We start from the raw sequence: 15,244 nt of genomic DNA, 5'->3' as shown, positions 1-15,244 counted from the left end.
GACTAACATTACTGATGAAAGAGCAAGAAAACATGGTATCGTCTATAAACAGGGCTTCTTACTGAGATCTTGGTGAAGTAGAATTAAATCGCTGAAGACGTGTTGGTACTCTAAAGCAGAGTATGAACAAATTAGCTTTAAGGAGCTGCTCTTATACTATCCATTATTATGCAGCCAATAAATCTTTCAACTAACTGAACATTCTTTTAAAATTATTGGCAACATTTGGGGCATCCAGGGATGTGCTGGTAGAGCAGTCCACCTACAAATCGGATGATTAATGCATCAATTCTTCTGTGCGTGTGTCAGAGTATTTTTGTGCAAGATACTGAACCTCAAGTGTTCCCTAGTGCATCCACTGTGAGTGTTGGAAACACAAGTCCATTTTTTTTTCAAACACTTATTCCCACAGAGATCACCTAACTTGAAAATAAAACTATAGTTAATAATAGCAGCTTGCACGAATTCTTTTGGGAGTATGCTGTAGTATACTGTACATGGGTACAATACATTTTAAAAAAATCTTAATGGCTCCAAGCTCCCTTTGTATTGTTTTTATTCACCAGTTTGGTGAGTTTTTATTGGTGATTCACCAGATCTTTGTTAATGACGCGGTTTCTACAAATATTTCACCTTTACCGCACAAGAAAGGAAGCTATGGTTTCCCCCATGCTGTGTATAGAAAAGATGGAGGGAGCTTCTGGGTGTGAAAAGTGCAGCCAATGTAGACTTTCCTTAAGCCTGTAGTCTTTCTAATGGCTAGTGGGGGGCTCCTCTAATGGTTTACAGAAGTCAACATGCATGGCTGAACAAACCTATTTCAACTTCTTTGATCTCAGTAAACAGATCCCTGATGAGTTGTTGGTCTTAGTCACGAGTTTTGAGCCTTCCTGAGTACAACATGATGTTAGTTTTTAGGAAGCCACCAACTAATGGGTTTAGAAAGAAACCTTTTATTTATTAAGGGTAATAAAAGTGGAATTAGAACTTATAGCATACAGATATAGTCTGTTATTTCACTACTTGAAATTTAAATATAGGTCACTGAAGCATTCCAAATGACAGGATCATGCAGATTTTATAAAATGATGGTAACTTTGTGTTTTATTTTATTTTCTCTATATTTAATATTTTAATGTGTAGCTAATGAAGTCAGGGCCATCCCATGGCTCATCTCTACCACAACACTGCTAATATTCTGTTAATGTCTTTTCTCCTTTATTCCATCTTTACTTTGTTTTTTTTGTGTGCCCTCTCACTTTCTTTTTCTCAAGCTACTCCTTAACTTGTCCCTATCACTCCCTCTATTTCATCCTCTTAATAAAGTGTTCCTTCACCTATCAATTCATGCCTTGTTGCTCTCTTCTGCCCACATACTCTTTCTCACCATATCGTTTTAGCTTAGCAGTTCCCACCCTCCTTTGTTGTGATGGTCACACTTGTGTTCTATCATAGCACACACACAGCCAAGTATTAGTCACGCTGAATTAAATGACACTTGTCTTTTAATGATGTCAAACACACTTGCACAAAAAAATCATATTTAAAAACTTAACAGACAGTTAGTCACCATGTTTACAGGTTTACAGACCTGGTATTTCCTGCACTGATTATGTTTATGTGAGCGGCAATTTGAGTGTATTATTTCAGATGTGTATGCATGTGTGGCTGTCAGTGTGAGCAATGACAAAGAATGCTGAGGAATTTCCGGAGATATCGGTCGTTAAATGCACAGTACTTTCATTAATGTCACTGTCAAAATGTATTACAAAGACAATAGCTCAGCCAGAGGACAGGAGAGGAGAGGACAATAGAAGAGAGGAGAGAAAAGACAAGTGATAACAGAGGTAAAAAAAAAAAGAAAAAAGAAGAGGAGATATGTAAAGAGCATGAGTAAAGAGAAAAATCAGAGCGAGATGGAAAAGAGGAGAAGAAGGGAGAAAGCAGGAGAAAGTAGAAGTAAGAAGAAGGTAAGAGGGGTCTCAATAGGAGGATGAGGGGAAAGTGAAAAAGAAGAGCATTGAAAAAACTGAATTCAACATGGATAAAAAGAGCAAAAAACAAAAGAGGGCAACCCCAAGAAGAGGAGAATCAGGGATTAAATAACAAACATAAGGACAAAAGCAAAGAGGACAAAAAGAGAGAATATACAATAAAGACAAGAGGACAGATCAGGGTGGATATTACACGCAGGGGATAGTGAGAGATGAGAGGAAAAATCAGAAGAGGACAAACAAGAAAGGAAATAGAGAAGAACTGAAAAGTAAATGGACAAATGAAAACACAAAAGAGTAGAAAAAAGAAGAAAGGAAGAAGAAGAGAAGAAAATGATGAAAGAAAAGGACAAAGAAATAGAGACTGGTGGATGAAAATAAAGACAAAAGGAGAAGAGACGAGAACAGTGAAGCTGACTCCATTCCTTCAGCTCTGCAGCAGATTAACGTGACTGTATGCACCAGTATAGTATGCACATAGTACAATGAGACAGAAAGACAGATGGAAGGACACACACACACACACACACACACACACACACACACACACGGTCTATCCACAGAGATGTTCTCTCATTAAAACATTTTCCACTGTACTATACTGTATAAATCTGATACTATGGTACACACATACATATGTGGTCATACCCTCAGAGCTACCAACAGCTGTGGTCCCGATCAGCAGTGTCTGAAAATGATTTATTGATTGGTGAAGCTGGCATTATGAAATAGGACCAGAATCACTATTTCGCGTTTACATTCAAATTTAGTATGCTCCCTCCCACCACCACACACACACACACACACACACACACACACACACACACACACGTACAGATGGAAAATCTGATCAAGATAAGAGAGTGGAGTTATAGAGCAAGATGCTTATATATCAGAGAAGCTGCTCTGTGCCTGTGGGAGCTTCTGATAACTCATATACCACGATTGGCTCTCTTGATGTATAATAAATCATGTTTAGGTCAAACACTTGCACGATGAGTATGAAATTCACTCATATTTGATGTTCACACACCAATATGTTTACGTTTTCATCCTAAGTCCCTGTGCAACATCTCAGATCTTTGTCCCTCTCAGATGGAGGTGCTGTGTTCAGTTCTGCAATAATATACAGTGACACCAGGGGGCAGCTGACTCCAGACCTGACTGGACAGTCCTGTTCCTTTAATCGGAGCTACAGCAGAGGGAAGCCACATTTGGTTTGGAAAAGCTGTTTTGTTTCATCTCAGGAAGACAAGTTTAATGTAAGTCTTCAGGTAAAACTCACATGAGATGAGGCAAACTATAATGTGCAATATGTGATCTACACAGCATGTGTACAGAAATAATGACACAGCATGTGGAAAATCCAGCTGAATGCAGGAGACCATAAAAAAGGGAAACACGCTGTAAAGGATAACAGATAATGCAACAAAGAAATATTTATACTCACACAGCAATCCGTTTAATGAACACAGCTGGGAAAATGAGGCACAGGTGAATGCAATCAGGGAAAATGACAAATAGAAAGCAAAACTAAAGACAAGATGCAAAAAAGAAGCACTTATAGAGTGACAAATACCACAGACACATAGCATCTTGACATTAAGGAGTAGTGGGGAAGGCTATGGAATGAATTCAAAATATGAAACTCATAAATTATGACAATAGCCGCTGATAATATTCAATGCATGTCCTCACATGTGCTGAATCTTAAATAGTACACAGGAAAGGGACTTGTCTTTAGCAATATTAACAGCTAAGCAAAGTGAAATATTCATCCTCTGTCTCCTCCTGACCAATCCACCATGGCAGCATGTTAGTCAGAGGAAACCTCCCCCCACCCCGGGGACTCAGCTAAAAATGCTATGAGGTTAGCGTATAATGACTTATTATATGAGCATACTCAGAAAAACATTTATGCATATGCATACATTAGCATAAATGCATACAGACACACTTATCTAGCAAACATAGCCATTGCATTTGCTTAAAAAGGTAACTTTCAGAGTAAAGCTGTGTAGGGATAAACCAAACATTGATTTCAATTCATACATGCACAAACAGACACAAAGCTAAATGCTAAATGATGTCTCCCACGCAAACAAAGCTATTTGCAAGCCATTTGTCTTGCATTATGACCACATCCACAGGATGTTTAACATTGTCACATTTACATTAAAATGTATCTTAAATGCACATTAAATCTGAATCTGTCTTCTGGTCTGCATATACAATTTTTGCCCGAGGACTTATTCATACTGTAATGTGCTGATGCTGTTTCAGTTTCCAGAACTTTGATTTATGAAATGTAATAAATGGAGGCTATAGATATCATTCTATGCTAAACGTCTGGGGAATCAGTGTCATAAATTCCAGAAAAATACTATAAAGCAGCACTTTAAGAACAAGCTTCTAGACTAGAAGAAACCACATGGTAAAGAAATGCTAAAAGAATGCAAACAAGCCACTGTGTTTACCAGTTATTAAATCCTTCCTTCATGATGTATCTACTTCCCCTCAAGGCAGCCGTGGTTTCAATTCATTTGAACAAAACGTATTTGTAGAAACTTAAATATCAAGTCTGTATTTGTTTTTTTGTTGTTGTCATCATTGCCCACACCGAAGTGTTTATAAAAACAAACACACTTACATTCAGTATTTCCCTGCAGGCAACATTCCCAGTCCATTTTAGTCCTCCTAAGCATAACTTACATCCACATTTGGCTGGAGACGTTATCTTTCCTCTGTTGTCTGTAAACTATTAACATGAAAGTGTACTATAGTTTCAAATATTGAATTTAATTTCAATAAAAAACATGAACTCATGATGTGATGTTTCGGAAACGGTTGGATGATCGATAAAGACACATTAACAGCTGGCCTGGAATGAACTGGAAAACGCCAGTGAAAATGGTGACGAGCACTGTGGTACTTTATACATATTTTTTTCATCAAGTGCCGACCTTTTCCTACCTAATTTAAATGAAGTTTACTGCTACCACAAGTCTTTGTGTCTTGTCTGCTGTTTCTCTTCACATAAAGTTGACATGTTCCAACCGAGTCTCATTTAAGGACATCAAATTTTGAAAATTAGGGGCATCTCACTGACATCCACAAGGTGTGAGGCATAGTGACACACATTTTAAACTGAACTCCTTTACACAGACATTTATAAAATGTGTTAAATATGTGTGTGTGAATGACCAGATGAGAATAAGCTTCTCTTAAACTGCAAGACTGTAATTGTGCTGTATTTCCCCTGTGGATTTCCCAATCCAGCAGGCACTTGGATAAAATCATTTTAGAGTGCCATGAAAGGCAAGTTGGACATGCAGATAATTAATCAGACAAAACTGTTTTGTCACAATTAAAGCTTCTATATAGGAAAAGATGGTCTAGGTGTCTGTGTTTAGCACATTAAAACTATGGTTCTTATATAATGCTTTTCTATTCAGACCATTAAAAGCTTGCTTACATATGCAGCAAATGGTAAATAGCAGCATTGTTTATAAATCTTTTTCCTTGTAGATTTTAAATTTTTTGCATAATGAAAGTTCAAAATTCTGAGTATCCTTGAGTTAGAGTTGTTTTGGTGTGCTGAAAAGATCACTAATTAAATCCCTCTGCTATTTAATCTGTTTTTCCATTAATATTTCTTCTGCAAAATGCAAAACTATAGAATGCTAATATTCCACTGGTAATTGGTTTGATTAAAAGTGAGCTAAATATGATATCTTACACTGAACAGAGGACCCACAGAGAATCCCCTTTAATCCATCCTCCTCAACCTTGTCTCTCTCCTTCCTCTCATTTATCATCTTTGAAAAATCCGCTACCCCCTGTTTCTCATCATCAGGTTAGTAGCATGTTGCCACCATCACACTGTGCTTGACAGGATTTCAGAAAAAAACATCCATTTTTAATGATAATTGTGTGGACATGCCACAGGTTTGCAGAAATTATCAATAGTCTGTGTTCTGTTGGGATCTTTGAAGTTGCTAGTAAGATTTAGTCACACATGTCTACTATGAGGTTTAAGAAAATTGTTTTTGAATCATGGTTTGGAGTAAAATCGATACTTTTTCAACAGGACGTTTTCACACTGAAAAATCTGTCTCTCACTAATGCCTTACCGTGGAGCATCAAGCTCCATTACCAAAGGACATATTATAAACAAATTTGTTTTATTATTAGTGGCATTAACAAAACAGCATTCACTGATATCTTCTGAATAAAAAAAGGTTTTGATCTTCAAAAACACAAATTACAGTCACAGAACAGAAAATGGTTCAAGCGAACCAAATTCAATACTTGGAACCAAATCCAAAGCTTTGCTTAGCTAACAAACGCTCATGATACAACTGGCTAAAATCCTTATTGGTCACTCGTTTAGTTGCTTTAAATTCAGGAAAATCGAGAGGCTAAGCAAAGATGGCTGAATGGATACTGCAATGCCTATGAATGTGAATTTTATGTGATATTTTAACTGACCTTTAGTTCAGCTTGATGGTTTTGTTTCCAATCTATTGTGGTTGTACAAAATATTATCTTAGTATTATTATTATTCAGTAATAAGAAGCACATTTAAAAAAGCAACAGTAAGAAGTTTAACAGATAAGTCCGAATAGTCAGCATTACATTTTTATGCAAATCAGAGACAGTTGAGCTGAAGGCCCATGCTGATTTGAGACTGACCCACAAAAACTACAAACTTGATAATGCCAATTAGGGCTCTTACAAGTTTACACGTAAAAATCTTTGTCTTTGTGGGTGTGCATGCATTCAACCTTGTGCTGAGTTTTGTTAGTCCACGTTGGTTGAACTGATAGAATTAATGGACAATGTTTTTCTGATGTCACTCATACGCACACATACATGATCACACACTTATAAATATTGTTATAAATGCCAGAGTTGTTGTCAAATTAGTAAAAAGTTTTTAATAGTGAGCTTAGATTTATCTGGTTGCACGTGTTTTCTTAACTGTGGTGTACTTAGTTCTTGGAAACAGAGGTACATTTCTAAGCCCAAATCTACACAGATCCACCCGAGTGCACACTGAATCGTGTATTACGGCCTGTATTGATCCATTTTTCCATCTGTATTCCCTTAGGAATATAATCTCTCCCACACTTAGATCAATGAACACTCTGCGTGCGGTGGGGGGTGGGTATGTTATCACATTACTGCAGGCCAAAGTGATGACATCAGGAAAACACTGGCACACTTTTGCTCTTGTATATTTAGGAAAACCCTCAGTAAATTGTAAAATTGACTGGTTCTTATAGACCCAACATTCACATTCCAGTGAAGAACAACTCAACAGAGAGTAACTCAGGGTTTTGTATTTTGCCCAAGAATATGTTGGCATGCAGACAAGAGCGGTCAGGAATCTGCTGATTAGTAGATGACTTGCTCAAACCACTGCGCTACAGCCACCTATAGTATTGCACATACGTTTCCTAGTTTCTGACTATGACTTTAGCCTCTCTTCTCCTCTTTTCCTTAAAGTAAATACTCACAATACTTGACCTGGCAATACATAAGACTGCAGAACACTAGTGTGTTGTGAGAAATTATTTAATTTTACTTAACTGGCCTTGAAGAGTAACTTCAAATTGAACATGATCCTTTTAATGCAACGACCAGTAGAGTACTTTCTCTTATGTCAGTGGGTGGTAATGGTTACCACAATATGACCTGGTTAAAACATTAGAATTAGTGATAAGCATAACAGGTAGCAGTGACTGTCATGGTCCGAGTGAGTGTCTGGTGATTTTCCATCTGGAAACTGTGTTGTCCTGTGTCCGCCCTTGTGGGTTCCTCACCTGTAATCCATACGCGGCTAATCAACTTAGCCACTAAGACCAGTACAGTCCTTCACTTTTCGCCAGTTAGTCAGCTACCTTCTGGTGGTAACTAGGCCTCCATGTTCCTCGTTCCTTGTGATTATTCCTCATGCTTAACCTTGTCTTCTTGTGACTCTAATTCTTTGTCACAACTCCAATTCTGTTTTCTGCTGATTGTCTACTGGAAGCTGGTCACACCTCCTCCAAACTCTTTTGGAACCAACTATTCACTGCTCTTATCTGCCTGTCCTCCTGCTTGCTGTTCCTGGTTGGACTTCATCGGAATTCAGTGTTGGATCCTCCAAGTCCCACTGGATCTTAGCTCGGTCATTCTCCACCACCATTGGGGGCATCTCCCATTTTGACCTCAGGACTTCCAGGCCGTATTCGGCACAGATGCTTCTGTATACTATGCAGGCCACTTAGTTATGGCGTTCCATGTATGCCCTGCCTGCTAGCATTTGCACCCTCTGTTATGTGCTGGATTGTCTCAAGGGCATCTTTACACAGTCTGCACCTGGGATCTAGCCTGGTGAGATAGACCCCAACCTCTATGGATCTTGTGCTTAGAGCTTGTTCCTGTGCTGCCATGATTAGTGCCTCTGTCCTGTCTTTCAGCCCAGCTTTGTCCAGCCACCTCCTCTATTTGCAGGTGCTACATACCGTGCAGGGGCCTGTCCTGCCATGATGGTTCCTCCTCTTCCTCCTCCTTCTTGGGTTTGTGTTGCCTGAGGTATTCACTGAGAATGCGGTCGGTTGGGGCAATCTTCCTAACGTATTCATGGATGTTCGCTGCCTCATCCTGGATTGTGGTACTGACTGTGGTATTGCAATCCCCTCAGTTCTGACTACCTTCCCTCTCTGCATTATCATCTGATTACACTTCTCCTGTCCGAATGACATTCCGATGTCATTGCTGTATATCCCGGTGGTGTGGATCAGTGAATCAATGTCTCTTTTACTCTTGGCATACAGCTTGATGTCATCCATGTACATGAGGCGGCTGACAACTGCTCCATTCCATAGTCGGTATCTGTAGCCAGTCTTGTCAATGATCTCACTGAGGGGGCTCAGGCCTATGCAGAACAGCAGTGGGGAGAGAGGATCTCCTTGGTAGATCCTGCACTTGATGGTAATAAGTACTCCTATGTACAAAAGCTGGCAAAAGGTATGGCTGGCAGCTAGAGATTGCTCTGAAGGCCCTTCCACGCAAGTTCGCTCCCCACTTTATTCGACCCTATGAAGTCGAGGCGATCATCAGTCCCTCAGCAGTTAGACTCAAGCTCCTGGCATCCTTGCGCATCCACCCTACGTTCCACTTTAGCCTGTTCATGACAGTCCTCTGTTTTCCGATGTCCATTGAGTCTGCTTGTGGGTCCGCAACCACATGCAATATTTGAAAAGAAAAAAATACAGACTCTGAAATAGGCACTGGACAAAATTCTAATCCAGAAGAGCCTATGAGTGGTGATCAAAAGAAATAAAAAAGGTGAGCATGAGGAACTACAGCAAAAGATATCTTTCATATGGATGCACTTTCACTGGCGATCCGATTACATCAACTGTGTCATGTTGGTGTGGTGGGTGGAAAAATCTCCTCAACAGTGCCACTGTCCCAAGCCAACTTAAATGCCATGTCCAAACAAAACATCTCTCAGTTCAGAACAAGAACACGGACCAGGTAACTTTAATGAAAAAATACAAAAGGTGTCTGAAAGAGCTCTCAAAGCTGGCTATTTAGTAGCAGAACTTATAGCCAAGTCCAAAAATCCCACACTGTGGCAGAGACATTAATACTAGCTGCTTCCAAACCTATTCTAAATGAAGTGCTTGGCCCTGATGAAACTTAAAACATCCCTCTCTCACATAAATTGATGAGTCTTTGGATATTAGTGGACATGCTCAACTCTTGGCCATTGTGCATTTTTGTGGTTTTGTGGTCCACTAGCAAAAACTTCCTATTTTCCAAAGAATTTCTAGAAAAAACAACATTGGTTGTGATATTTTTCATATCACAACCAAATATCTTGAAGAAGAAGGACTGCATGCACACAGCAAAGTACCGGTCCATGTGTTTGAACTGCTTTAACTATTTTTGATGAAAGAAGCAATGATGCAAAGTCGCTTGTATGTGATGATATGATGCAAGGCTGGCTTACAGGGAAGATGTGTTTTAGCATTTGAATAAATGAACACACGATTGTAAGACCAAAATGAAAACCTGCTCAGATAATTACAGAAGAAAATATAAGTTCTACATTTTTTGTTTTATTGCTGAAAGGACAAGAGCACGATGGTAAAATGTAAACTCTATCGATACTGCTAACACAACTTTGGCTCTTTGCAAGCATCTGCACAGACAGCATGCTAGCACAAAACTAGACAATAACCCAGAGTGGTGTTAAAGCTGTGTGTATACCAAGCCCAACAGCCAGACACTGAAATGAAAAGGTAACAAAAGGAATGATAGCGAGTCAAGGTTGTAGCATTGTAGGCTCCATTTCTACTTGTAATCACTGTGGCAATTCCTTTGAAGTCTCGTCGCCTGTTTTTTTAATCTTTGTTTTGTGTGACGTATTTTTACATAGCCTGGTTGCTTGGCTCGTTAAATTATGCTCTGGGGCAGACCCAGGGCATGCTGGAGAGGTTACATCTCTTGGCTGGTTTGGGAAGCCCTCGGTGTTCCCCCAGATAAGCTGAGGAGGTGGCTGGGGAGAGTGACCTAGGTGTCCTTGCTTAGGCTGCTGCATCCATGATCCAGTCCCAGGAAAGCAGAAGAAAATGGATGGATGGATGAAAACTAAAGAGTTTAGTCTGTATTAATACAAAATTAATACTTCTGTTACTTTTACAAGAATCTTTTTTCTCTCGTCTTAATTTGTTTATTGACTGTGTACACACTTTACAGGTGGCTGTAGGTCGGGCCGGTCAAATAGTAACCATAACGTTGGTGGTACTAGCCCTAGCTACTCCAGTCTGCATGCTAGTTATCCTTGGGGCGTGTGAATGCATCCAATGGCGTGTGAATGTTAGATATACAACACTAATCTAGGAAAAAAGAGCTTTGGAGAATGAGGCAAGTTGTAGAAAGTGCTCAGAGTAGAAAAGTACTATAAGAACCGGTGCATAATAAAATACAATTGACAAATGCTGGAAAATGAAGCTGTGGCCAATCAGATGCATTATTGATAATATTGCAAAATGTACCAAAATCTGAATGCACTTTTTTGGTTTCAAAATTACATCAATTTTGACAAGATCGTCAACACTACTAAAGATACAATTTAAAAATGGTTTGTGGTGCTAACCACCGTGCTACTGTGCTGCCATCTTATGTTTTAGATTCCTAAAAGTAGCCACCCTTTTTGCTTTTTTGACAGTGCTGCACAGCAAATCCAGCATGTCCAAATTAACACTGTCAGATTTGATTTCAACACTTTTAAAGTGTCTATATGGGTCCACACCAGAGAGTGTTAATTTAACTCTTTTTGGAGAGTTGGTATGTTAACTCTGATTTAGTGTTAAACACCAAATCTCTCTGGAGTTGATAATTTAACACTTGGTGTTAAGAGTTTATATATTAACTCTCAAAGAGTATTTTAGTTTAACTACATAAGAGTTATCTTCTAATTAATTCTAAAAAGCGAGAATTTTACTGTTCTGAACTTCTAGAAATTTCTTTTGGAAATAAACATTTACTAAAAAGACGCAATGGTTTTTGAAAAACATTTATTCTGAACTGTGCACCACAATTTCAAAACATTTTCTGAAAGATGTAACAGTGTACATGTTCTCACTTTCATTAGAATTTCGTTTATCAAAAGGTCTGACATAGGTGAGCTGGTAAATGCAAATAACAGCATTCTCATCACTTATTTCAATAAATACAAAATACAATATGCATGTCCTTCATTCATCACTTTGTGGAACTGCAACGCACTTCTGCTCTCCCCCATATTCCATCTTCACAAGCATATCCTATGTGGAGATTGAATAAAAATTAGTTGACACTAATTAATGGCACAAATCAATTGCAGCACAGTAAAAAAAAAAAAAAAAAAAAAAAAAAAAAAAAAAAAAGGAATCCTTTTTGAGACATTACTTGTGTAAAGTATTTTCCCAAAAGATAAGGACACAGGCAACAGGTAGTACTGAACTAAATGTAAAACCGTGTGCACAAAACTCTGGAGGGATCTAAATGCTAACGTAGAACCCAGTCAGGACATCTGCTACTGCTGTTTGCTCGTTTTTTATGGGAGATCGTTTTCAGGCTTCAAGTAGCACCATTATACCAACATTTCACATTCTAGACATTGTTTTAGGTGTATTTGACCAAAAAATTTAACCGAAAATTCACATGCAAGCTTTTTTTCAAGGCTGTGGTATTTGCCGAAAACAATACCTTTCAGCTAGCTAAAACAGCGAGCGGTGCTATCAGCGAGCAACACGGCTAATGCCTTTCACACAGCTTTGTCTCAACTCCAAAGAGCCACAGAAGTAAAAGCTAATAATAATAATTGAAACAATCTTTGAAAAAATGACTTACCAAGCATGGCAAACAACTCAAATATGTAGAGCAAAATGTTCTGAAACGGCTTCACTTCAGCTTCGATTGGAGCCGTGCTGGGGGCGGAGTCTGTGAATTTACTCTATTAGTGTCATAGCCCCTGTAGGAGTTCAGAGTTAAGAGGTCAAGAGTTAATGTTTCCATTGTAACACCTCCAGATTTGAAATAGAAACACTCATTTTTAACACTCGATTTTAACTACTATCATTTTACACCTCAGAGTTACATTAAAAGCATGTGACTCTACTTAGAGTAAAATTAACTCTAAGACTACTAACACCAAAACATTTAACACTTTTGAATTTGCTGTGTGCAAACCTTCTCTCACCTAAAATGGTTTTCACTTCACAGGTGTGTCTTGTAAGGGTTCATTTGTGGAATTTCTGGCCTTCTTTTCTAAGTAAAGAGAAACAACAGTCCACCATCACTTTAAAATTGCTAAAACTTTGAATGTGTCGGTGGTGGTATATGAATGGTAGATGAATACCATCAGCTGCATCTGCAATATGTTTCCAGAGACAAAAGTCTTATACATTCAGCTTAGTTCCTCTGAGTGATGGTCACTGTCTTCAGATCACTCCTAAATGGCTTTCTTGTTAAGCCAACATATTGCTCCCCTCCTAGGCAGGGCCATTTCAATTAGCTAACAAGACCTGGAGTGCCAGGAGGCACTCTGAGCATATTTCTGATCTTCAAGGTTAGTGGTGGCTGGAGGGAGAGGGAGCATGTGCTCCAATCGACAATGAAGGGGTAATTACATTCAGTTGCAACTACAGTGGAAAAATTACCTGGTGAAGTGATCTGCTGGGAGAAGTGACAGCTAGGAAAGATGGAGACTGATGCCCTGTGAACAGTGTTGGGTATAAAGAGTTACAGTCTAATGTATTATATGCTGTGTGCCAAGCATTTACCGTGTTGGGACTACTGCCCATGGAAAACTCACCCTTTAGGTCCACATACCAATGGTTTCTGTCCCTCATACTGTGGCACCTGAGGTGGAAAGCAGCTTACCCCGTCTTGACTCTGCTATGCTGAAAGGTCACTTAAAGAACTCAGTCACTTTGCAGGTTTTAGGTTTTGTTAGGACATCTGTCAGAATCAAAGTGAGCCCTTGTACCCTGTGGATGTGAGCAGTGTCATTCTGTCATCTAAAGTGGCTTGCAGGTATGCATTGTGGGTAGACTAAAGCAACTTAGATAATAATGCAGTGTTCAGTAAATTTTCCAATTAGGTGTAAAAGGGCACTAGTTGAGCCATCAGCATTTTGAAGCAAGTTTTGAAATGGTTACTTTTTTCTTAATGGTATCGTTCTTGATCATACTATATGCCTGCAAGCATTTATGAATATCTAATATAAGTGATAAATATAAGACCGCTTAGCTCAGTTCCTCATTTAGCTGTTTGCTGCTTCCCCACTGAGAGGACAATGATGCGTTTCCTTCATCTACATGTTTTTCTTACTTTCATTTACTGGCCCATTGGCCAGCTAGAAGAAGCCTGAAAAAAGAATCCACAGCTCAGCCTGGAGGAGTCCACAAGAACCCTGCTGAAACTCTTAACTGGTTGGAGTTGGAACTTAATGTAAGGTCTTCTTCCCTGGTGATTTGGCACTATATAAATAAAATGAAATTGAAAAATTGAATTGAAGGGAAGGTGTATATAAGGCAAGTCAGTGACAAACTGGTGACCATGAAGCTGTAATAGACTCCTGCATCTTTGGGAAAGGAGCATTTATTTTATAAAGAGTAGCAGTTTTCACTTATTTATTACATTTTTCACTGAACAATTTCAGTTTTACATATGTTGAATTGTACTTTAACAGAATTTCACAGATGTATAAATGATTTTGTATGTATTTATCTATGACAAACTGAATTTATCACTGAATTTCTTCCACTGACAACAGTATGACCTTCGAGCCAATCTCATGTTCTCACTATAGGAGACTGAGTGGAAATAGCATTTTCCTTCAGGGATCAATAGTCACATTATTACTCTGATATAACATGATGTTTATGTAATCCTCCTGCACTCATGCCATAAAATCTGGACGCAAGCTTTGAAAAGGTAAGACAATAAAGGTTTAACAGGGAACTGTTCTAAAGCACACCTGGGTGACATACTGTATGTGGTATTTATTGTGTTTTTCATTTTATACACACACAGTCCCTGTAGAAGAATGAGCTAATTAGATGTCAGATAGGTTTAGGTCTGTGCCAATGTATGTCTGTGGTCACTGTCAACCCCCTACTACATGATGAGCAGCACAGCTGAGTCATCGTATTTAGAATTCAAATACGGCTGAAAGACTTCTGTTATCACTTCTTTTTATTTTCATCTCCTCTCCACTCTTCCTCTGTTCTTTTTGCTTCTGACTCTCCTTCTCATCCCTGCCTTCGGTTTTCCCATTCCTCTTTCTATCTTCATTCCCTACATTACCCCGTACTGTACCAATTACTTGTTACCTCACGTAGATTTCAGACACTTAATGTGATATTTTTTTCTCCTAGCACACAGCACCTCTATTAATCTGCTTGGGATTTAAAAAGAAAGACAGAAAAGGGAAAAAAGCAAAAATAACCCTGTACATATGAAAACTGCTTATTCCTGTATGATGCTGCTTTTTTCTCTGTGTTGAGTCATCGTAGAAACAAACAGAGGTGGACTTACAATAGGAAGGTTTGACCGTGCTGCCATGGGGCAATAGGGTAAAAATGAGAACAATGATCATTGCAGCGACACCAGATGACCAAACTGGTTCCAGTAGAGGTTCCAACCCCCTTCTGACTGTGTATGAATGGATCTTTACAGTTTCAGATAAGTAGTTATTAACT

The 15,244-nt window shown here is 38.8% G+C and overlaps 1 protein-coding gene across 4 annotated transcripts in view; it reads right to left on the bottom strand.

The window, feature by feature from the left end:
- Positions 1-15,244, bottom strand: part of pik3r3b (phosphoinositide-3-kinase, regulatory subunit 3b (gamma)) — a 192,496-nt gene that overhangs the window by 141,952 nt on the left and 35,300 nt on the right. The window lies entirely within an intron of this gene.

The sequence above is a fragment of the Neolamprologus multifasciatus genome, chromosome 17 (genome assembly GCF_963576455.1).
Source record: "Neolamprologus multifasciatus chromosome 17, fNeoMul1.2, whole genome shotgun sequence".
In the NCBI taxonomy this organism is placed as follows: Eukaryota; Metazoa; Chordata; class Actinopteri; order Cichliformes; family Cichlidae; genus Neolamprologus; species Neolamprologus multifasciatus.
Note: the sequence above shows the minus strand (reverse complement) of the source record. Positions and strands in the feature narration are given on the sequence as shown.